The sequence below is a fragment of the Bombus impatiens genome, unplaced genomic scaffold, assembly GCF_000188095.3.
Source record: "Bombus impatiens unplaced genomic scaffold, BIMP_2.2 scf_0517, whole genome shotgun sequence".
In the NCBI taxonomy this organism is placed as follows: domain Eukaryota; kingdom Metazoa; phylum Arthropoda; class Insecta; order Hymenoptera; family Apidae; genus Bombus; species Bombus impatiens.
In genome coordinates, this window is record NT_176936.1 from 1,164,973 (window position 1) to 1,188,552 (window position 23,580).

The 23,580-nt window shown below is 40.1% G+C and overlaps 1 protein-coding gene across 2 annotated transcripts in view; it reads left to right on the forward strand.

Moving 5' to 3' along the window:
- The window catches only part of LOC100746621, a 249,333-nt gene that overhangs the window by 55,336 nt on the left and 170,417 nt on the right, over positions 1–23,580 (forward strand). For both annotated transcript variants that reach the window (XM_003491144.4, XM_012388086.3), the window contains one exon: positions 2,848–2,945. The gene's annotated coding sequence lies outside the window, so the exon portion shown is untranslated. The remainder of the gene's footprint in view (positions 1–2,847; positions 2,946–23,580) is intronic.

The window sequence follows — 23,580 nt, forward strand, 5'->3', positions numbered from 1 at the left end:
CGGCGGGCGGCCATTGGCCTCCCGACCGCGGTGAAAATGCTTCCCCTCTCTCTCTCTCTCACTCTCTAGTCTTTCCATGTATTCGGAACACGGTGTTAAGGATACGAGGCGCTGTTTTAACTCAATTTTCCGATACTATCCAAAGGAGAGGGGCAATTTGGACGGGCCACCGTAGCAGAAACGCGGTTAACAGGGGTGATGTTAAAATTGTACTTCAACGTTTAATTGCACCCTTAGACCGTTCTGAATGTGGGCTAACGAGTAGCCGGAAGTACAATAGTTGCCGGAGAACACGTCGCGGTCGGAATTAATCTGATTTGCTTGGGAAAAGGAGGAGCTCTGCAGGGGGTGGGCAGGGGGTAAGTCGTAGTCGGAGAATTTAATGAGAATTAATCGAGCTGGAGTATTAGACGATTGATGAAGACAATGCGGGCGACTGTTGAACGTTCCTCAACTTCTAACGTGTCTCTGCGTACGTCGTTGAGCACGTAAACGATGGGTGAAACGCGCGATTTCTGACAGACAGGAATTTATAGTTGCTCGCGAGGAATCCGTTAATGGGGATTTAGCCTCCGCTGCATCGAAATAATGCTTGTCTTTGAAATATAATTAACGGACGGTAACTCGAGCCGGAGGAACATACGCTGTGTCTTGTAACGACCTATTGAACGCGGCGTCGGCTATTTTGCTCTACTTTCTGGCACACCCACGCGGATTTAGGCACGGAATTTTGTCTAATAATACGAAGATGGTAAAACAGGAGGTCTAGTTTTCGAACGAATAAATTCTCTAACCGGGATTTTACTAGACAGCATTTCTACGTATCCCTTTACGAGTCGTTTCATTTAATCGTAAGTGCGCATATAACTTGGCGCAACTTCTTGCCTTAGGTGCCAGTACTTTCGAGACCATCATAAACGCTTTTGTTCGTGTAGGTAATATCGCGAAGCTACTCGCCCTTTGTAAAATATTCTTACGCTCGAGTAAATGAACTTCAATGATCATCCGTTTCGATATCGCCCGACTTGAAAAATATCAAAAGGAAATTGAAATTGATTTTAAAATGCTATCCTTTCTCTTTCTTCTTTCGTACATTATATATCATTTTATTTTTTCGATTAACTCGCAATACTTAAGATCAAGCTACGCTATTACTATTTAGCGATTGTCGCGTTGCGATGATAAAAGTCAATCGAATAAACCGGTTGGAAATGTTTCAAACGCAACAATGGCGAAGTTTACAACCGGCAACCGTATGTATCCGGGCGAATCGGCTACGTCACGATGAGCACACGATAAAACCAATGTTGACAACGTGTTTGCAGTTTTATGGGGTGTCGGCTAAATGCAACCCGGTGTACAGACCTTAATAACTCTCGCGTGATACGAGAATAGAAATACGCCGTAGATTTACTGGTGCGCAAAGTATTCCCATTCTCTATAAATGACGAGGAGGCGTGCGCCAGAAATTACATCAGTTCAATTGAATCGTTTAACGGTCAAAGCGTAGAAAAAATTTCATCATTCCAGTATTAATACCACATATTATTGTCCGGCAATGTAATACTCTTATTAGGTATAGTTGGTGGAAAGAATATAACGAGATTATAAAATTAATCAGAAACTAAGGTAGAAGTACCGAATATGACACGAAGGTGGAAGTGTGATCTGAGGTAATTTGAAGATAATTTGGTATGATTTGGCAACTCGATAATAAAATGATTTCATTATTTAGAGGATATCGTCCAAGAATCTATATAAGGAGTTATTAACGAGGTTAATTATGACTATTATACGAGCCCATAATCGTAAGAATTTCTTTGAATAAATCATATACGGTATTACTAGTGACGGTTTAAAAATATATTAAGGTGCGACAACAGATGCGACATCTGAAAATAGGAAAAGTTGTGAATAAACTCTGGGTTATCCAAGATAATTATGATAATTAGCCAGTAAGACAGTAATTAGGTGGAAAAGGGTATTTCCATCATTCTTACCTCTGTCACTACTGATCTATGATGTTATGAAATTCTAAAATTATGGTTTAAAAGTAGAAGACCTTAATCTCTGTAACATATTGATATTTTCGTATTTTTACCAATATTTTTGTATAAAATATTTTTATAATTATAATCATAATTATATATCAATTATTTATTCAATAACGTATTAAATAACTTACTAAGTAATTATTTATATTTTATAATTATCATTTTTTATATAAAACATTGTACTCAATCTAATAATTCGCAACATTTTCGAGGGGGTTGCTGTTTATGTTCTTTGATCAATCGACTTTCGGATTGGCTTGGTATCTGTTTTCACCATGAGATCTCTCTATAAAATATCACCACGAAATATATAAAAACATCTTACATTAAGCTTACTCTGTGCTATTAAGTTTAAGCAGCTTCCAGCGCATCGCGGCAAAGCTATGGCGCTAATAGGGCGTACTCGCTTTGTAACTATACTTCAACAGGGTGAAACAGGAATTTTGATTCACCATTTTTAACGTTCCATTATTATTTTTGCACCCCATCAACCATCTTTGCCACTTATTTTCTTGTTATCGAGTTACACCGAATTTTTGACTTCGTAACGAATTAACAACGTCGGTTAATCGACTAATCGGTTAATCGGTTAATACGATCTTGCCCAAAAAGCTGTTCAATTAAAAATTTATATCGCTACAACGTAGCAAAGGATGTTAAGTATTTTAAAAATTTTCCGCACGATATCAATGACAAAACGAAAGGCTTTCATATTTATTGCGCACCGTTGTAACTTAAAATTAAGCGGCTGGTGATTTTATGTGGAGTTAATTCTATGATTCTCTGATTACAGAATCGATTCTGTTGACGATATCAAGGATTCTCTTTAAGACGTCGATTGAGGCTGTACGAGCATCTTAGCTGTGCATGTCCGAGTTTGGTGATTCACTGGTGAGTTTGCTGTCCTCAAATCGTATTTGCGATCTATTTCCATATCTATATCGGTGAATAATCGTCATCGTGGTTAAAGCGTTTTATACAGATGGAAGAAATTTTTCGAAAAAAAAAAGAGGAAAAGGTTGAAATAACAAATTCCTATCGATTCGATGTTAAATTGAATTTTGGACGCGTGTGCTATCTTCCTTTGTACTTTATGATCCGCAATAAATGTCTGAAACGATGTACGGAGTCGGTACGTTTTTAGCTCGCGATGCTGCATTACATAGTTCTCTGAGCCTGGTAAACGTAAACAAGGAATCGTATGTTTGCTTATCATTACAGTTAATACATTATTATCGATTCTTGGAATAGTACACGCAGGAAATTTTTCTTCTTCGATATTAAACTTTATTAAAATTTTTCGACGTCTTACGACATTTGCCCACGATGACTTTTTTTTATTAATTATTTTATTATTAGAAGTTATAGCTGTGAACGTGTGTCAGAAAGTTACGTAAAGCTGCAAAGCGCTCCAAATAAAGATTTAGGTTAATTTCAAGGATTATCAAAGAAGCGGGGAAATTGAAAGTACGAAAATAACGCGGTGATTTTACGCTAGCCACTTGAGCGCGATCAACAAGCGGAAAAGTTGAGCGCCGAGAGGAAAAAGCACTGCTTAAAATTCAAACGTAAAAGCGGCCGAGCACAAAGCAAGGGAGCTGAGCGCCCACTGATTCGTGAACGATGATCAGGGAAACGACAGAAGAGTTTAGGGTTATAAAATGGACTTTATGATTCGAGATACGCATCCGTGTGCGATAGTAAACGCTTTATTACTACATCAAAGGGAACAGTTTACGAAAATTGGTCACGCTCGTGATATCTCGCACATCGTAACGCATTAATATCGTATCATAGAATATTTCGTTTATATCTGCTCGTAACTGCGATTTATTATTTGCATTTGATACACAGCATCGTGGTTGATGTGTATTTAGCGCTGTAACGTATTTACCAATTGTAGCGATTCGTGTTGCACAGATTTCCTCTACGACGACACCTAAAGTAGATGTAAAGTGGGCGTAAAATCGGCATTATCAACGAAAGAATTAATATTTACAATCATTTGTATACTTGCGATCGTACAAAATATTTTTAATTCGTCGCTTAAAAAAAAAAAAAGAAAATGAAGCAAAATATTAATTTAACCGAGTTGTAACGATAAGTCGCCGCGCCGGTTTGTTAATATAGCGATCGCCATCGGTGTAAAAATTCATTTTCAAGTGACAAAAGTTTGGCGCGAAAGTTAACGTCGACGAGTAATGAAAGAAGAACAAGTGGAAACTTTTTTATGGCGAATTTAACTTTAGTGCGGGTAAGTCGGGAGGGGGTTGGGAATTGCGATGGACAGGTAGGAAGGGGGATCGAGTATTGGATTACGATGGAATGATTGCGCTCTTAATTAAAAGTGGGGTGGAACAAGGCCACGCGCGTTCCGACCGAACGGATTAACTTGCTAAATCCGTGTTATGGTCTTATTGTCAGGCTGCTTCATAAAACAAGATGTGTGTTACCTTGGCGTTAATTCACCGGTTAAAATATTCATGGTGTTTGTTCGTTGGCATTCGGTGAACACCCGTCATTCGTTCGTAGTCAAGGGGGAAGAGCGACAGCTCTACGCGTGAAACCTAATTTCAAGTGCGACGGTAAGTCTCCATGAACGTAACTTGACTTAATGTAAGCCGAGTATTATTATTGCTTTAATACCCTTATTTATATTCATCTCCTGAGACATGGGAGTGCACGCAAAAGGTGACTAGTAACGCGACCCTCCCTTCGTCGTCGCGACAAAAAGCTTGGGAATTTTGGCAGATTATACGGGGAACAGAGGAACGTTGGTTTTTAGTGTTTGCCTCTATCCTGGAAATTGCGCGTGAAATTGTAATAGGCGACAGTTGAATTTTAAATATCGTCGAGATACGTACACGTTATACGTCCATTGGAGGTAAAGATCAATTGGTGGAAAACGAACTCGTCCACGAGTTAAGAGTTTTTGCGATAAAATTTCTATTAAATGATCTATAAAATTCGCGTTGAAATTGCTTCGTTTCGCTGAACTTATACGACGAAATCCGATTTGCCCCCGATGGAATTACGCGAATAAAGTTCGAGTCTCGTTGGACAACGTATTTCATCAACGATCGCAATTAACCGCATCACGACAGCCAGGTGTAAGGAAAAAAGTTGGTGAGAAAGCGTAAAACTGTAAAAGTTGTCAGGCCGGAGCGAAGTTACTGCTATCAGCGAAAAGGGGTAAACGCTTCAGCCCAGTTGGCTAACGCGCCGAGAGAAATCGATGGTTAATGGACAAAGTTGACACCGTTACAACATCCCGAAACTGCTTCGGGAAACTACCGACATTCGTTTCACTTAGGCTGCCTTGCTCGGTTCTCCATCCTCTGCCACACCGTTTCACCCCGCCTGTTTCCAGGTCTCTCTGTATTATCCGATACCCTCGCCTGTGCTCATTCGTTGAACCGTCGCGTCGACGGTTCCACGTTTCGGTGGTTCCACTGGTTTATGGGACAGAATGAAGCGGAGGTCAGCCTGATCTTATAGATTTTTTCGGCGTTATTTAATGGTTATTGGCTGGCGATGAAAGTCTTTTAATAGAAACGATGGATCGTCAAGCTCGGACATGGGAAAACTGTTAAAAATCTGGTACTTGGCCAGGATTCGAGGGCACTTTTAGAAGATGATCGTACGTTCTTGAAACTTGGAACTAAAAACGTCTTCTGCTACCGACACGTATGTTGCGATCGTTCAATTATTCAAATAACGCAGCTGTTGCCTCAGTTTTAGCGTGTTCGACAAAATAATTAAAACAACCGGTGGGTAGCCTTAGTTTAGCAGCTGTTTATTTTTCAAATGAATTTACGATTCCCCGTTTTTGAGTCTATAAACTTCGGAAGAGGAGTTTGATCGCTTGACTCGGTACAATACAGAAGGGACGAATAATTTAACTACTTTTCGAACTGAGACGATTTTAGGATTATTTATTGCGTATATAAATTTAAATATATACGTTTCATTTATATATAAAAGAAAGATTGAAAAAACCAAGATCAATGAAAAATTCAGTAAAATTGTGAATTGGTCGTCGATTCCATCCCGATGCTATGAAATAGTAACTTTAATTTGTCGATTTAAGGATAGGAGGTGATCGTAGTTGGCATGACGCGGCGGTCTTGAAAAGGGCGGGTTATACGCCGGAGAAAGCAATCAAGAGTCAGTAAATTTTCGGGGAACGGAACCCCCTAACGACAAGTCAATCTTGATGAGTAAAACGGTTTCGACCATCATCAGGCTGTTAGATTAACGGGCCGCGTAGCCTGGAACTTCATATTACGTTTCCGGGCATGTTTGTTTCCTCCCGTGCCTCTCGTTTCCGACGATGTACTGCCTGTCCAGACCTTCGCGTGGCGATTTGTCGCAGCTAAATGCAATTGTCCCCTTATTTCTTCGATAATTGCGAAATCGGTTGATGAAACTGGCTGGATACACGCGGAACATCGAGTTACTTTGGCTTGTTTCTGTTCGTGTGAATCGTGCCCGTGGTCGCGTACACATCTAGATAGACTAAAGGAGCGATCAAAAAGGGAAGAGTATTAATCGTCGATCGGCACTGTATGGAAAACCGAGCAATCGGGCGTGTGTCGAGCACTTTCAGATTGAAACCCGAGGTCGAATCAGCCTCTTTCATTTTCGCGTTAAGCGCGGCGCGACGCTTTGCTTCCGATAAAGCAAGACGATTCCTTTTTTTCCTTCTACCTCGATCGGAGTGTGAAATAGGAGAATAAATAGTAATCACTCGTTGGTCATTTGTTCGTAGGTTATTTGTCGGTAGAGACCACGGAATAGAATTGAAATTCCTTGTATGGTATAGCGAGATATTGAAGATTTATATTTCTTCCTTTTATAGGTTTTCTTTTTATAGGTTTGAATGTGAATGCGCGAATAAAATGGCAATCGTACGTTCTTGATTTTCTTTTTCTTTTTTTTTTCTTTTAGATAATTTCTTGCAGCAGGAATTAGAAGTACATCATTTTTTTTCTTTTTAAATTAAGAAGTCGTTATATTACTCTGTTAAAATTATTCCATTAAAATTGGCAAGTTCATTTCGATTATTGCAGGTAAACGAAACTATCGCGTGCCAGTTTCCTCTTTACGCCGGCCTAACGAAGCGGTCGTATGTTTCAGCTCGTTAAAACTCTTCCTGGCGTAACCGCGTAAACGAATTTTTAATTTCCCTCCTTAACGAATTTAATAAACTCGCGCAATGGTAAGAGGTCAAGATGGTGGAAAATCTGCGACTCGAAAACAAATTTCATTGGAAGTAATTGAGCAATCAGTTTTAATCAATCTCCCGTCGAATCAAAGTCCCGCATCTCGGCCGAATCTCGCGTGATGGCCGGCTACAGGCAAGACGTAAAATTAAATAAGCTCCGGCTGAATCACCGTGGAAGCGATTGTATCGCTTCCGTAGTGGGCTTGATCTCCTCTATTTTCCTCTTAGACACTTAGCTGGCGAGTATATAATCCTGAACGACGAGGAAATTTGCATTTTTCTGCATACGAACACCATGCTCTCGGCGATGGTCTTCGCGTCATGGCTTGCCCATGTGCTTCCGGTTACCTCCGCGCGGTATTCTCCGGATCTACGTAATCGTTTCTCTTGTCTTTCCTGGATTAATTCCACCCTCGAATGCATTTTATGGAAACATTGTAATAACTGTATTGTTTCATACGTGTATGTGTGTGGGCACGCGAAAGATACTATAAAGTGTTGGAAGATTAGGTATTTTACGAACGAGATTGAGGATATTTGTAGTATTTTTTTTGTAATATCGTTTTTATCAAAGCAAGGATATGTAGAAATGTTTATCGAACTGTTCATATAAAGTAACGAACTATTGTTCATGACGGAAGATTGTTTGTCGAGATGTGTTCAATGATCGAGTTAATCGGCGAACATTAGCTTTCTGCGAACTTGGCTTTGATCTTTCAATGGTTGAGTTGATTCATCGTGTCGTGAGAAACTTGCGGCAAAGTTGTTTACGACGTTACTGAAGCTGCGTAGAAGCTTCTACATAAGTCGATCTATTGCCTAGCCGATAATAACAGAATATGTTAGCCAGCCTAGTTGCGTTGACAATTTTTCCAGCACTTAATAATTAACAGAAAAGTATTCCCTTTCCTTTCTTAAGCTACGAATAATTCAGTTCCATCAAAAAATTATCACGCTTCGGAATTAATTTTGGTTTCACTGAATAAGAAAGATAGAGTAACAGATAGTAAAGTAACGTACGTCGTAATTTCTGAAATACTTTTATTATTCTTAGAAAAATACAACAGCCCCTTGTCTGCATCTATTCCCTGCCAATTCTCTCTGTGAAAGTTTTAGCACTAATATTTCTGTTGTGAGAAACAATCCACGCTAGAAGCGATTGATATGGACATCCAGATACCATTACGCGTTTGGATATTGTTTTCTTCGTGCGGAGTAAAGTTTAAACAGGGGGCACGTCGGTATTCTCCTTGTTCGTAAGTAACCACCGGTAACAATGACGGTATCTGAAGGTGGTGAGGACGGCGGAAGCCGTGTTTTGCCGCGAAACGTCCTGGAAACTTGACGTTGATCGGTGCAGGTCGGGCCCTTGGCAGCTTTCAAGTCTGTGAAAGTTTTTGAAGTAACACGGCTAAACCCGGTCCGGTTCGATCGATCGGTGCACGCGCGTAACGTTGCAATCGGCCGCCATTATATCGATCGTTCGGGAGGGAGATTTACCGCGTGCATGCCAGCCGTGCCTCCTACGAACATATGTCATGTTATTTACGAGCCAGGCATTACTCTCTGCCCGATTTACTATATTTTATGTTACGTGGATGGACTCGCAATTCTTTCAAATCGGTCGAGCCAGCAATCCGGTCACGTCGTCCACATGAACACGAAGTGCGTATGACGTTCTTCGCACCCGTTCGATTATGTCTACGTCAACCCCTCCATTCAACAGAAACATCGTGTTCGATCCCTGCCGGCTTCCGGATTCAAACCTCTCCCCTTCCCCATTCCTATCGAACAGACCGATCATTTCGTTTAATCGCCGTCGATTCGCGAGTTTCGTTGGTTCGCGATTGCTGCCCGATTTTAGCTCCATGCATTTGCTCCGTCGTCACTAGATGACTACTTTTTCTTAACTTGCTGTAATTACTTCGTCTTAGAGGTACGAGAGATATATCAAGCTGTAACGTATTAAACGTCCGTCTTGTTCGGTGGAAAGAAATACGCTCTTATTTTTCATTACTGTAAGTTCATTAATGAAAATATCGTTTTGTTGGAAACAATTTACTTTTTGCTACATACCTATTTGGCGATACAACGAACAACTTTTATCCGGACACTTTATATATTACAAGGTAAGAAAATAGCGAGATTAAGAGAAGAAATACGAGGGTCGGATCAACAATGTTCTCCACGAGTCAAAAGTTAAGCGTCTCGTTATCACGGCGAACGTGTAAAAATTCGATGGATCAAAGACTCGGATTGCATGTCGAGTGATTGAAAACTTCTGAATGACGGCTGGAGAATGCATCGTGGTTTCCGGGCTGATATAGGGACATATATTATCGTGAGAGACGTTCACTATTCTTTGCAATGACTGGCTTTCTTTCCCGAATGGTGACCATCAGACGCTCGGGATTGGTGTCCGTAATCCATTGATATATTCCACTGAAAAACCTGTAAGAGATAAAAGTAACACCTTATCGATTTTATCCTAGAATTCGAGCTACGTCTCTCGATTAATTAGACTGAAGTGAAATTCTTTTTTTTTTCATCTTTCTTATGCCCGAATAATCTACAGGAAGTGCAGCTGGTCAATTTGATTTATCGAAAGAGTTCTTTGAGAAAGATGCGCTCGTACAATTTTTCTACTCAGTTCTTCGATTGTAATTTTTCGATAATGCAATAACGATGTAACAACTCGCTTTAAGAAAATTTCAACGTGGAAATTTGTCAGAGACTTAATCAGTTTCTCGCGATAAAGGCGTGCTTTAAACAACACTCGATATTTTCAGTTTATTAACTACTACACAACATGTACAAAGACGTTGGGATGATGATTGATGTTACAGCCGGGATAGATGTTCCTGACTTCGACTAGAAACATGCAAATTTAACAGGACTTCTCCAAACTTGCCCTAAATTGATGGAATAAAGTTGGACATTAAGTAAACAAAGTAGCTTTGCGCGCGGCGCGTAAAGTTCACGCAAATTAGAGAGCAACCTTGCTATTATGCGTCGCCTCTACGTTTAAACGTGTATTAACCCTCTAGCATCATGATGATTACAGGTACGCAAAAGTTTCCCTTTTACCAAGAGGATGTATATCGTATATCGGTTAATGCACGTCTTTGCAATTATTCCGCAACTCCGTATCGTTCCTTGTTCTATGTTGTTCGCTTTACCTGCAACTCGTTGCGAAAGGTTTGCCCCGACGATGAAAGCTTTCTGAACTTTCTACATTTAATCTGCTAGTTTAATGATGTACACGTTGCTCGTTATTAAACGTTACGCCGTAAGAAGGGATCCATTAATCATCATGTGCTTACGTAAACTATTAACCCTTAATTAAGGGTAGAATTCGGTATTGAAAACAATTTCTTCTCGGGTAGAATTTGAAGAACTCGGATTTTAAGGATCCGAATTCGCTCGTCCAAATTCATTCAAACTTAAAACTGCAAACATTTGAAAATATGTAAATCATAAAGAATTCGGATCTGAATATCAAGGCTCCTTCTTTGCGCTTCATTGTTCACTTCCGTTTGATCTTATATCGAATGCAACGAATCAAAAGCGATGAGTTTATCAGTTACACGCTACACCTGAAACATTGATTCATCGAATCAAACAGCCTTAAGTGAGTTGTCACGAAACGCGCTACTCTCCGCGTTATTTCTCTTCCATTAGATATGCACCGTCCCTGGTGTTTATCCTCACCGATAAGATTGTTGACGAAATCGCGGAAAAATCTGGTCGCCCGTATCGGGGAAACTTTCCACCCGAGACTCACCACTTTTCTCGTTAGACAGTAGTTTCCTCTTCGACTAGAACAGCTATAAAAATTCCTTCGTTTACAGTGCATCAGGAATTCTCAAGTCAAGCAGGTCGCTTTGCATCGCGAACAGAATGTTTTAATCATAAGCGTTCTAGACCAATCCTACGCGATACTCGAACAATTCTTCTCTATTTCAGTGAGAAATTCAAGATACCTACACTTTAAACATTCTGCCGTGATTTTGATGGAAATAAACAGCCACCGACGCAGACAGGCCGTGTCTTACAGGCTGACCGTAAAGTTTATGCACGCCCTTGCCACGAAGTACATATTCTTTTTTCCGATTTCTCGTTTGCTAGCCCTTTGGCGATAAAACGGCATTCAGTCAGTCCGCTCGACCCACGCGCTCGAAATTATTCCAATCTTGGTTGACCCTTCCGGTTGTACCTCTTTCTTCCTTCCTCTTTCCTTTACTACCGTTTTTGTTTCATTCACGCCTCGTAATTCGCATACTCGGCGGGAAAAATATTTCTCTGCAGTTTTCTTCGCGTGGTAGCGACGGTTCGAAAATCTGCCGCGTTTGCTTGTATTCAAAATATTGAACGTCTCTAGCAATCATACGATCTGGTGTAGGTTTCTTGATAGGAAAATATATAAAAAAAAGCTCCGCTCCCCAGAGGCTTAAACCCAAAAACTGCATCATACAACAAAAAATGTAAAGCGCCGACACATAATACAGCATGGCTACGTCGTACCGCCGCGTATCGATACCTTTGTCTAACATACCATTACAAAAATTCATGTTTATTATGAATAATGTACTTAAAATCTGTATTTTCTGGACTCAATAAACTTCTTTGTAAAAAAAGAAAAAAAATGGTTTCTTGATAGGTTTCTAGCTGTGGAATAAAACGACCGGACCTACAGTTAATCAGAACGATACCCTGATAGCTGCTATATCGTAACTTTTGTTAAATTCGAATTAGCCATACTGCCGCTTAAAATTCACACTCTCACTTCTCTAGAAACTCTTTTTCAACTTTCTCCTTTGTAATTTCTCTCATTCTCAATTCCTTTCTCTTGTTTCAACTGCTTCAACTATTTCCTTTTGCATGTGCACATTCGCTCTTTATAAAGTTGAGACACGCTTTAATGCTGGTAATATCACTTCCACGATACTCCGCTATAATCTTTTCACTATACTTTAGTATTCATTGAGAATTCTCGGTACTTTTTTCGAGCAATGGACGAGCAACAAAAGCGATCTATCCTACTGGATCTCGGATCGGCGCTGATCTCGTGTAAAACGCTCGACGATACACAACCTGAAAGATAATGAAGGCGAAGGATTTTAACATTTAATCTGTTTACGGGCACGTTATGAACGGTGAAAAATGCAACGGTGGCGTTTACAGTGCGGACCGTCGAACGCCATGCTCGCCAATAATTCAGCTGGATGATCCAGCTGCGTGTGTGGCAAAGTGCAGCGATTCGTGGAAAAGAGAATAACATTTAAAAGCGACCTTTTTCGCGAGAGCCAGTGATGACTTCCGATTACCGCGAATCGTTCTCGAAAAATACATTTTTGCGTTTTCCGCCCCCGGGGGACAATGGCGTTGGTGGATAGCGGCGAAATAAATAGAGAAGCTCATGCCGCATAGGAACAACCCCATGTCGATTTGGCGAAACCGCATCGAACGGCCCATGCAGAAATACATCGGCCTGTTTGCGTGTATTGTTGATGCGCAAAATGAGAATCCGGTAGGAAAACGGCGCTATTCCACCAGGTGAAAAGTGGTGAGCGAATAACACCGCTCGGAAAACGTACCATTTTTTCCTGCGAATGATCGAGTAATTCGACTGTTTTCCAAAGGGAGAATTAAATACAATTGTGTACGGTATTGGGAAATATTTTTCCAGATTATTTATTTTTTCCCTGGGACGGTCTGTTTGCAGATGATAGTGAGCGTCACAATTTGTAAATGTTTGTTCGAATTTATTCAAATATCGTGTACTGTATTTAGTGTTCACCTTGCCCCGCTACGGGTAACTCGTGGTAATTAAAAAGAATCGAAGAGACTGCGGCAATCTTGTTCGAACGCAACATTTTATCGTTCACGGTAAAATAGATATTTTTTGGAGATAAAAAAAATTAACATAAATTTGAAGATTGTTGCGCCCAATAATGAACGTAGAGTAAAGAAACTGAAATACTTTATCGTCTGATACTTTTTAAAATCAGTAGAATATCTTATGAAATGCGGATATTTCACGCGAAAAAGTTATTGCGAAAAAGTGGTCATGAATTCTGTTACCATCCAATGCAGGTATTCGTTCATTTTCCGGGCTTTAAATGGCAGGGACACCGGTTGTTATTGCGCGGGATGAGAAGCTGGCGCGGAAAAGCGACGTCACACGAGAAATCACCGCCAAACGCCGGCCCCGCAACTTTTTAACGAACTGATGAAGCGACCGAAGCGGTAGTCGTTTTATTTTCTTCGTTCTTCTCCATTTTTCTCTCTCCTTCTCTCTTTTGTCTTTCTCTCTCTCTCTCCCTCTCCCTCTCTTTCTTCCCCTCTCTTCTCTCATTTTTTCTCTTTTATTTTCAACGAGTCGACCGAGTGCCCATCCTACAGATAATTGCGAAAAATATAATGACGCGGTCGTGTGGCTGCTTTGTGGCCGGCTTTAGACATGAACTCGAGTGGGCTTTGAAGAGGAAATTATCGGTCGAATCGAGTTTAATCGTCAGAAGATAGTTTTATAGACCTTCCTCTCGTGGTTCTTTCTCGCCCAGGCTGTTACCCATCAAACAGCACACAGTTATTGTTCTATTATCTTTATTATTTTTTGTCACCATGCTACAACCCTCGAGCACCGAGTACACTCCGTTTTTGAAAACATACTTCGTTGCACCATTTAATTGGAGAACTTAGATATATTCGTCTGGTTTTCTTCAATTTTGCAACAGTATCGATTAGAAATTGACTAGTTAGTTTTCACTGACAGTAAAACCTTCCTATGCATTTTTTACCATACCAGCATAAATCACGCACGTACACACGCATTACTTGTTCCATCGTTAGTTAAATTTGTTATGTAAAACAATATTAGATAAATTACGAAAAGGAACCCGAATAATACCGATAATAACAATAATCTATTTGCTATTAGTCATTTTATTAGCGTTTGAAAATTTTCCATAATTTTCTCCAAGTATTTCCTTCACCTGCACACGATATTCGGCAATAAATTAACAACGAACGATGCGAAACGATACTACGTGTATAAAGTTCATCGAGCAGGTGTAATACATTTCGAAGGAAATTGTGTATTCGACAATGGTCGTGGTATTGTGTCGCGTTTGATAATTACGAGAAGTACCGACCTCGGTATCGCGGTACGTTTATTAGATTACGATCTGACCTCGCCCAGCGTGGCAAGGAAATTATCAGAGGGGTCAAGCTCTTAGATTTTAGATTATTAAGCAGATAGTTGGGGTGTGAAGTTAGGCGGGCCCGTATTTCGCTCCACGATTTCACCAGCTATACACATATGTATTTAGGATAATGTTTAACCATGGAGACAATAAAGGCTTATCGATCTAATAATATCTACTATTCTAAGCAAAGACGAGAAGATTTCTGCCTTTGAAGAAACAAATTTGCAAATACATAAAATTACGCTTGATATTGATGTTAGGAAATAACGACTTTTATGAATTCGCTCGCGGATGAAAACGATTCAGCTAGTTTTTCTAACGTTAACGTGAAACGATGAAAAGACAGGTTTAAATAGAAATAGAAACGTGGGGGATAAAATCACGGCTGCTATAAAAAGGTTGAAAATCGGAGCGACGTCGGAGTTCAAAGGTTAGTTCGTGACTTGGTAAAAATCAGATGGAGCCCCGCGAAAAAGGTCCGATATGAATTTCTGTTTCCAAATGTGTGGCGTGGGTCGAAAGTTGCGTAGTTCCCGTTGAACTTTTGCCCGGGTGCCAATTCGATTAGAGTCGCTAGGCGATAGCACCAACTTTGGTTACAGCCTTCAAGTTGAATTCGCAAGAGTTTAACTTGTTCGATTATCTTTGAGGCTCGCCAAACTGTTCCACGGAGAAGCGAAATATCCTGCTCAATTTCGATGTTACGTTTTCACGGTGGCGAAGATGGCTATTGCACTGCGAAACGTGTTTCCTGGGCCTTTTAAAACTTTTCTTTCTTTTTTTTTTTTTTACCAAAAAAACTATGTATCAATCGGCCGTTAATTCTCACTTTGATCGAATAACATCGTTAATAATAATATAACATCGTTAATTTTGGAAATACAGACATACGACTTTGTACATTTACTTTGAAGAAGAAAATGCAACCCAGTTTCCACACGGTTGATAGTATACAAAAAAAAAAAAAACAGAAAAAAACAAAAAAAATACGCTTTTAGAAAAGAAAGAACAAAATTTTCCTATTTTTACACATGATTCAGCATTACCGCATTGAAAAGCTTTTTGTCCATTTTGTTTTTAAAGAGAGGCGAATGTTTAGCAAATTTGCAACTATTTTCGGGCTGAATGTTCTTCCCATTAATTGCATTTGGAAATGCGTATAGTTCTCTGGCGAGCGCAAAAGTGCACTTTGATGTATAAAATGAAAAATATTCGTTCACACGGTAAACTGAATATCAACGCAACGTGTGCACACGGGCGCACTTACGGGATGCGTTTATTGTTTGCAAAAATACTTTATTCCTCGTGTACGATAGATATGCGAGATTAAAAATCCTGACGTGCAGCGGAGTGATGGCAAATATTTTATGATTGATACTAAATACTTTTCTTGAAGAATATTTTTTGGAATTGCTACTATTCTATCGTATCGTTCAACGAGCTACGTGAATTTTCGGCACCTACATATAAAACAATGGAACTCGTCACATAGGAATTTTGTAAAATTTCATTTTATAACTCTCCATGTATCTTTTATGCCATATGTGATATATGAAAAAGTATCGAAAAGTATTCGCGGAAAAGTTCACTAATGATCGAAACAGCGGAATCCGTTGTTTCTTTCATCGTTTTTGCATCGACAAGATAAACGCTCGTCCAATTAATCAGTCTATCTTAATTAGAAGGCGCGAAAGTCTTATCAGCGTTTTATCAAATTGAGTTTTTTCTCAGATGGCAATCTCTCTCTGTCTCTCTCTGCTGTTGTAACGTACTAGCTCAAACTACATATGTACATGCGAGGCGTGCATTTATCTTCTTCCAACGTTCAACCAGCTAACCCTCCAATGAGTGCTCTGTCTATTTGGGGTAGTAGTGTTTAAACTTCATGGTATAACAATATTTGCATTTTCGTGACGCAACATTGCGGGAAACAGAATAACAAACTACGCATCGGCGAACATGGTTATTTGTTTTTTCTCGCGTAAAATTAGAACATCGAGAAAAATTCTTGCTTAGAACTGTGTCTTCCTGTGTTGCTCCAACATTTTTCTTCGAAAGATATCGCGCTATAAAACGAAGTGACTCGCTCGCTCGCTCGCTTGGCGAAAAAAAAAAAGAAAAAAGAGAACGGTTCGATGCCGGAAAGAGGTTATAGGTACGAAAAATATTTTTGTCGAATTTAATTTTAGTTACCTCGGGGGAACGCGATTCGATATTTTTTCTTTTTTGTTTTGTTTAATCGAACAACTCTGTTCCTCTAGTTTATAGTAAAATAGAGGAGAAAGTTTTTCTAGACAATTTTTCTAAACTAAGCAAAAATTAATTAACTCAAACGCTGCAATAGTCGATCTAATCCCCGTTCGCACATGCGCACATTCTCTTTTTAAATTTAAGAACTCGAAATAATAGAAACGAAACTTTTAATTAGGAAATTTACTTCAATTTTCAAAAATGAAGCTTTCCGCTCAAGAGTTCCGGCTCTGGTAATTCTATTTGCGTATTACATAGAATATTTAATACATTTAATATCACTGTTATACGTATATAATGTAATATATATGTATTACATTTGCAAAAATGACATAATCAATGGGATTACGCTTCTCTGTCGTGATAGTTCACATTATATTCGATGAAATAATGGAACGCACGCGATATTCCTACAGTTATACAACGCGCAGAGAAAATGAAACTATCGTGTCAGTATGAAAAATGTATTTTCAAAAAGGAGCCAGAGCTCGGGTAAATTCACCGAGTACCGAAAAAATATCTTTCTTTAATAAAAAGTAGAATCAAAGAATATTTTCTCTACTATAAGAGACCGATTCCATAAAACAATATGTTCCACGAGAGTACGTATTTTTGTCGACTGTTATAGTTCAGATTTATGAAATTCTCAGGAACGTTGGAACCGTTCCCCGGTGATTTCGTTTCGTTTCGATCTGACAAAAGTTGAAACACAAAGAGGACAACCGAGTAGTCGAAATAAATATCTTTCATAAAAGGTTATAAGAATAATTGGAAATCGTCTAACCCCTTTCTCCTTTTTCGTTTTTATTTTTGTGAACCTATTCCCCAAACGATTTAACCGGTCAACGGTATCGACAAGTATAAATTAAGAAAGTTTATCGCTCGGAGGAATGGTGCAGTGCGACGACTGCGTTTGTAAATGGCTCTGGCCATGTATATGCACTGGCTGTGTGCACATACGTATGTATGTACACTGGATCGCACTAACGAGGTAGTATATTCTACACGTTGGTCCGCTAATGATTACCTGATATCATGATCTAATGGACGCGGCAGATGTCGTAGCTTTTCTGCTAAATTTTATTTAGACCTAAATCGATTCAGGCCCTGTCACAGAGTCAGGGGAGAGAGCCTGTTTCGTGAATCATCCTAATCATTCGCGCTCGGGGACCCATCCCAAATTGCAGCCCAATTAACGTGGTAACGTGGTTGATTTCAGCTTATATTTGATTTAATGGAACCACCGTATGTATGGAAACGTGGCGTCCAAAATGATCCACGTCGTTTACTCGTGTATTCGGGATCACGTTTTTACAATATTACAATACTTTCAATCTCTTTAGGGACTTCTTTTATTGATCATCGAATATTCCTTGTTAGCGATTGTAGCACACGTCGACGAATATCACGGTGAAATAGTTGGAACGGATAGTCATCGCTTAAAATAAAAATTTCTGTATACAACGTTGGGATTGTCTCGTTAAAAACAAGGTAAGAATAAACAATATATAGCAGAGATAATAAACTTTCAGAGTAACATCGAAGACACTCGCAGTCACGCACAGTGGCGCGGAAACGTAGTAGGGAAATGGGAAATACTAATTATTCTGGACAATAGGGATTATTTTTTACTTTAGAGAGCACGGCACCGGTGCATCTGTCCTCGAAGCTCCTTAGAATTATAATTGTGCAATTAAACGCTTCATATTGTCCCAGGCGACGTTTCCACGTTAATTATGAGCGAGGGCAGACGAAACTGCATTAAAACCGAAGAATTTTTACGGAAAGGACGGTTGGTAAAAAAGTGTTTAACAGCCGTCTGGTTGAAGCAGTAAAACTGACTCATCCGCGGAAGGTTTCTTCTTCGCAGCGCCGGTTTGTACGGCGGTGTATCTGTCGGATCGTATGCAAATCTCTTGCGGCTTAATTACGCGAACACGCCTACTATATGAGGTTTCAGATCGTACGTAACGCGAACCGGAACCCAATATATTTCTCGCCCGATAAGAAGAAACCCCCTGCATCTGAGCCTCGATTAAGCCTAAGGCTTGTACGAGCAAGCGTCCCTTTACCCTTTAGATACCTTTTCTTCCATTCGCCTTCCTTCTCCTCTCTCTCTCTCTCTCTCTCTTTCTCTCTTTCTCTATCTCTCTCGGTCTTCTTCGTAGTCTCCCTTACCGAGAGATGTATGCTCGTGTTGGCTTTTATCTGTAGCTATTTGCACACACGGATACTAAACTTGTGCCACGGCTGGTTTACAAGTCTTTACACGACGATCGGCCGATCTGTGATACCCGAAACCTGATTTCCCTTCCGCCTTGCAGCTTCGATCGACCACCCTTGTTATAGCTACGCGGAACAGTAAGTGCGTTAATGAGCGCTCTGATACGGAACACTATAGTCATAAGGAATTTTCGCTGAAATTCAGTTTCATTTTGATTCTTTAAATTCGTTCTTCTCTCTTTCTTTATGTTTGCTGGAAACATTTCTTTGGATTCGTTAAATCAGTTTGAGGGCTAGATTAGAGTGGTTTTGGAAATGTAAAGGCTATCCGATACGGTATCACGTGGTTGGCTATGTATGAAATTCTCTTTGTGGCTCATTTTAATTAGCGATTACATATGCTGATACGCCCGATGGATCGCTAATGGCCATTTTGGTAGAATGCAGGTACTATCATTGAAATTTTCATGCTGGTTCGCAGAAATTAATACACGCGTTCGCGAGTTGTAACTACTTCTGGGTAACCGTCGATAAGAGTTCAACGATTCCACAGTCGGCTGATTGATTATATCGAAAATTTTTTCGGTGGAAAAATGGTATCCGTTATTCGCTTCCCGATATCGAACGTGCCTGCATGCAATTTCTAAGAATTTAGATAAAAATTAAAAATTCATAATTCTCACAAACAAGCGGACATTTCAATTTTACAAATTCCAACTAAAGTATCAATGATTTTCTTTACTTCTCGTATCAAAGGATTGATAACGAATCGAATCACCACCGTGAACCACTGCTAAATCAGTTTACACAATCGATTCACCTATCTTTACAGAAAATATTTTTCTGTCCCTTTGAGAACTTTATCTGCCTCTTTTGAAAAGCCACCTTTCGATATAACTAAAAGTACAGTCGCGACTGTCAGCCAGTATCGCGTTATTAAAAAATGGCGCCATTCGTTGAAGAATGTCAATCGCAAGATCGGCGAAATGAAATTTTATCGAGAATCGTGGAGAGCGCATGGCGCTTGCAGTAGTGTCAATGGCTTTTTGCGATATTAGAGAGGTCGATGAAATGAGATTCTGGATTTCACTTAAATTACCAAACTCTCTCTCTCTCCCTTTCTCTCTTTCTCTCTCCCGGTGCCTTGTGCCTTGTGCACGAGTCTGTATGCAATATGAGCTTTCCTATTGTGTATTTGCGCCAGAATTCCAGTAGTTTCCGTTATAGGTGTACATAGCGGCGTTACGCTGACTCGAACACTCACAGGTATCGTAAGTGCAGTTTCCAGGTTGAGAGGAGTCGCTAGACGAGATAATAAGAGAGAACGACGAGAAACGAAGGGATTCAAACGGAGATTGGCAAGATTGAATTATTGTTCAACTTTGTTTGTTGCATACACCAGGTTTCGGATCCATGGCCTATCCTTGATCTCGTCAAATTTAAGGTGCATTCGACTTCCCCCGCGATGTCTCGTCACGACAATTCATTACGTTTCTGCGTTATCAGGCAAAATTGACTCTATTTGTCAAAACTTTGTACGTTTCCTCTGGGCTTTCGTAGCGACACGACGCTGTGTCCCGATGAATCGGCCGTTTGCCACGAGAAACGACGACAACGACGATTGAGTTTCGTGAAAGATCGACTTGATGAACCGTATTTAGCTAATTACGGCTTTGTACGCGGATAACAACAAGATTATTTATTGAATCAATTTTTCGCCTATTTACAGCTAAAACGATACCGAAACCGGTACGGTGGACAAAGCATTGTCTTATCAATTTTCTCGCAGCAGCCATGTAACGTTGCATTCAGGACCAAATTCATAATCTGATTACGGTGTACTATAGGTTAGAGTTTCAACTTTGCGCTTAATTAGCGAGCGATGGGTGGCGGTTGCCTGGCAGTGTCCACGGTTATCAGTCGATGAATGTTTAACTTGGTCATAAAACCGAAGTTTTTGCTGTTAATTAATTCAGACAAAGCTGAAAATTCAATTATAATTTTATATTAGACCGTGCGCGTGTATCAATTATTTGGGAGCAAACGTTGCTCGGTGGAAGCAGCAACAGGCGTGTAGACGGGCAAGCGGCAAGGCTTTCGCCACGCTAGAAAATAGGGGATGCATAAATTTCACTTCAAATTAATTCGAAACTAATTTAATATGGTTAAGTTAACGTGGATTACAATACTAAGTCAACAATAATACCGAGCATAATACGAAATCCGACTCGGTAACAGCCTGACTCATCGCTGCTCGCTATCTTTTATCCTTTATATCGATATTAAATTTTTATTTAGACAATCGGAAGAAGATTACTAAAATTGAGAAGCTGAGACAATCTTTTTCGTTGGAAATCAATATTTTTTCGTTCGGTTACAGAGCTAAGAAGCACACTGAATACTTAAAATTAGTCATCGCGATGAACCAATCGTCCTATCGTTAAGCACGATAAGAAGTTGCTGTCAAAAAGTCAAAGAATATACGGAAAGATTCATTGGATTCGTTGGCAGAGTGGAAAGTGATATAACGCGGTTTAACGTTCACGTTTTCGATATATTTCGTAATTCGTGCGTCGAAGCAATAGCAGAGGTTCCTCTCGGAAAACTATAGGAAGAGAGAGCTTAAGGCGAATCCGCAATACACTCCATAACCTTGAGCGTCATAGTTTCGATGTTGTTCGGTGAAGAAGCGGTGCATGTTGAGAATTCTCGTTTGTTGAGAAGCTGGTGCGGTACAGATTTCTGTTTAGATGGAAGGTGGAGGGCAATGGGAAGAAGAGGGTAGAAATGAACGAAGAGAAGGGTAGCTCTTTGACTGCCGACAGTACCTACTTTGAAATTATACAGCGTTTATGCCCTTATTAATGCGAGTCCTAGCAGATATGGCCGGAGATCGAGGAGGTTGAGTTATGATTCAGCCCTGCTCGTTCCTTGGTCGCTTTTGAGCCAACACCGCCATAATGCCCCGTGATTAATCCCTCGGGGTACGGGCTGGCAGTACCAGCGGTGCATCTCACCATCTTCAGCACCCTCTTTCTGCAAAACCCCTCTTACCTCGCCTTGTGCCCTTCTCCTTCTCTCTTTTTCGCTTCCTACCGAGCCAACACCCTCCCATTCTGCACCTCGCCGCCCACCTATCTAACATGTACCTTTGTGGTAGCACCCTCGACGCAGATCAGTATTTCAGCAGGCGTCCGGAATTTTAATACGCGGTTTTACCACCGTGAGAGGCGTCATCCTCGTCCTTGCCACGCTCACGTTAGAATTTATACACGGCCTCGCGCCGCGGGTGATCCGTAATTAGCCGTTGTGCGAGCACCTCGCACACAGATGCATTCTTCTTTTTCCCCGATTTCCACGGCCTGATTCTCTCTCTTGCTCTGCCTGCTTCTGGCTGTTGTTGCCGAGCTACCTGGCTTTTGCACAGCGCCCCGGCTGGCACGCTTATACGAAGGTTGATTTCTTTGATGTCGAGTGCCCGTGGCAGGTGATCGAGGGGAACGTCTGCGTTCGAGGGTTTCTTTTGCGGTTCTCCTTCTTACTCGTCCGCTCGTCTGAGTTAAAGCACTCTTTCCGAGAATTATCTTGGTGTTTCATCAACGTTGCTTCGTTGGCTATCGAGATCGTTGTTATTTGTTACCTTGCGTACCGAAAGTATCTATCGAAGTTTTCTCGTTAAATAGGTTTCGTATCGAACGAGTGTACTTACGCGAAAACATTTGTGACGAGAACGATCGAAAACAGGTCAAGCTTCTTAATACGTTTGTTATACGTTCGTTTATTTGGCAAAGATACAGATATTTCAAAAGAGATTCTCGAGAAAGTCACTAATTGCGAAACTTTTTGATTCGGACATTGTTTCAATGCGAGAATAATAATATGATAAAATACGAGTGATTTTTAAACGTATCAAAGTTAACAATTAAAATTAAAAGGAGCAAAAATTATATGATTCAAAGCAATTTAAAACTTGTAGCAATAATCTGCTCGGAATAGTATAAAGTATATTTCTGATAACGCAATTTCATTCGAGTTGATATCTCAATTAGTTTCCAGGATATAAAACTTGCAAGCACGACGTTCCAATGTACGCGCGAAGTAGTGAACGAAGTCACGGAGTGTCGTGACTTACATTGTCTCCTGGCAATGCATACATCGCCTAGTAGTGGTAGTAGGAAAAAAAACGCTGACTCAACATTTGTCACTGACCACTGCACATGTGACAAGCGTGGGATAGATCAGAGACGCGCCCGAGTATATGCCACGAGGATAGAAGAGTAAAGTCTTAAAAATTATGGTGCACTTTGATCGACGATATCTCGAGAATCGAAAGTCGTATCGACATGGATCTAAAAGCATAACGAAAGAATAACTTCACCTTTATTGTTGGTCTTAGTTTTATCGAAAAATCACTAATATCTCTAAAATGTTATTTAGTTGAAGTTCAAGTAATTTCAACCCACGAAGGACCAACTTTGCCTTAACATTTAATTTGCGATTTCTTCACTGATTTTACATTAACAATTATGCTTGCTTCATCATCGTGATTATGAAAGGGAATTCCAAGGATTTGTTTAATATTCTTTCCATCGCTAGATCGTATTTTATGTAGGTT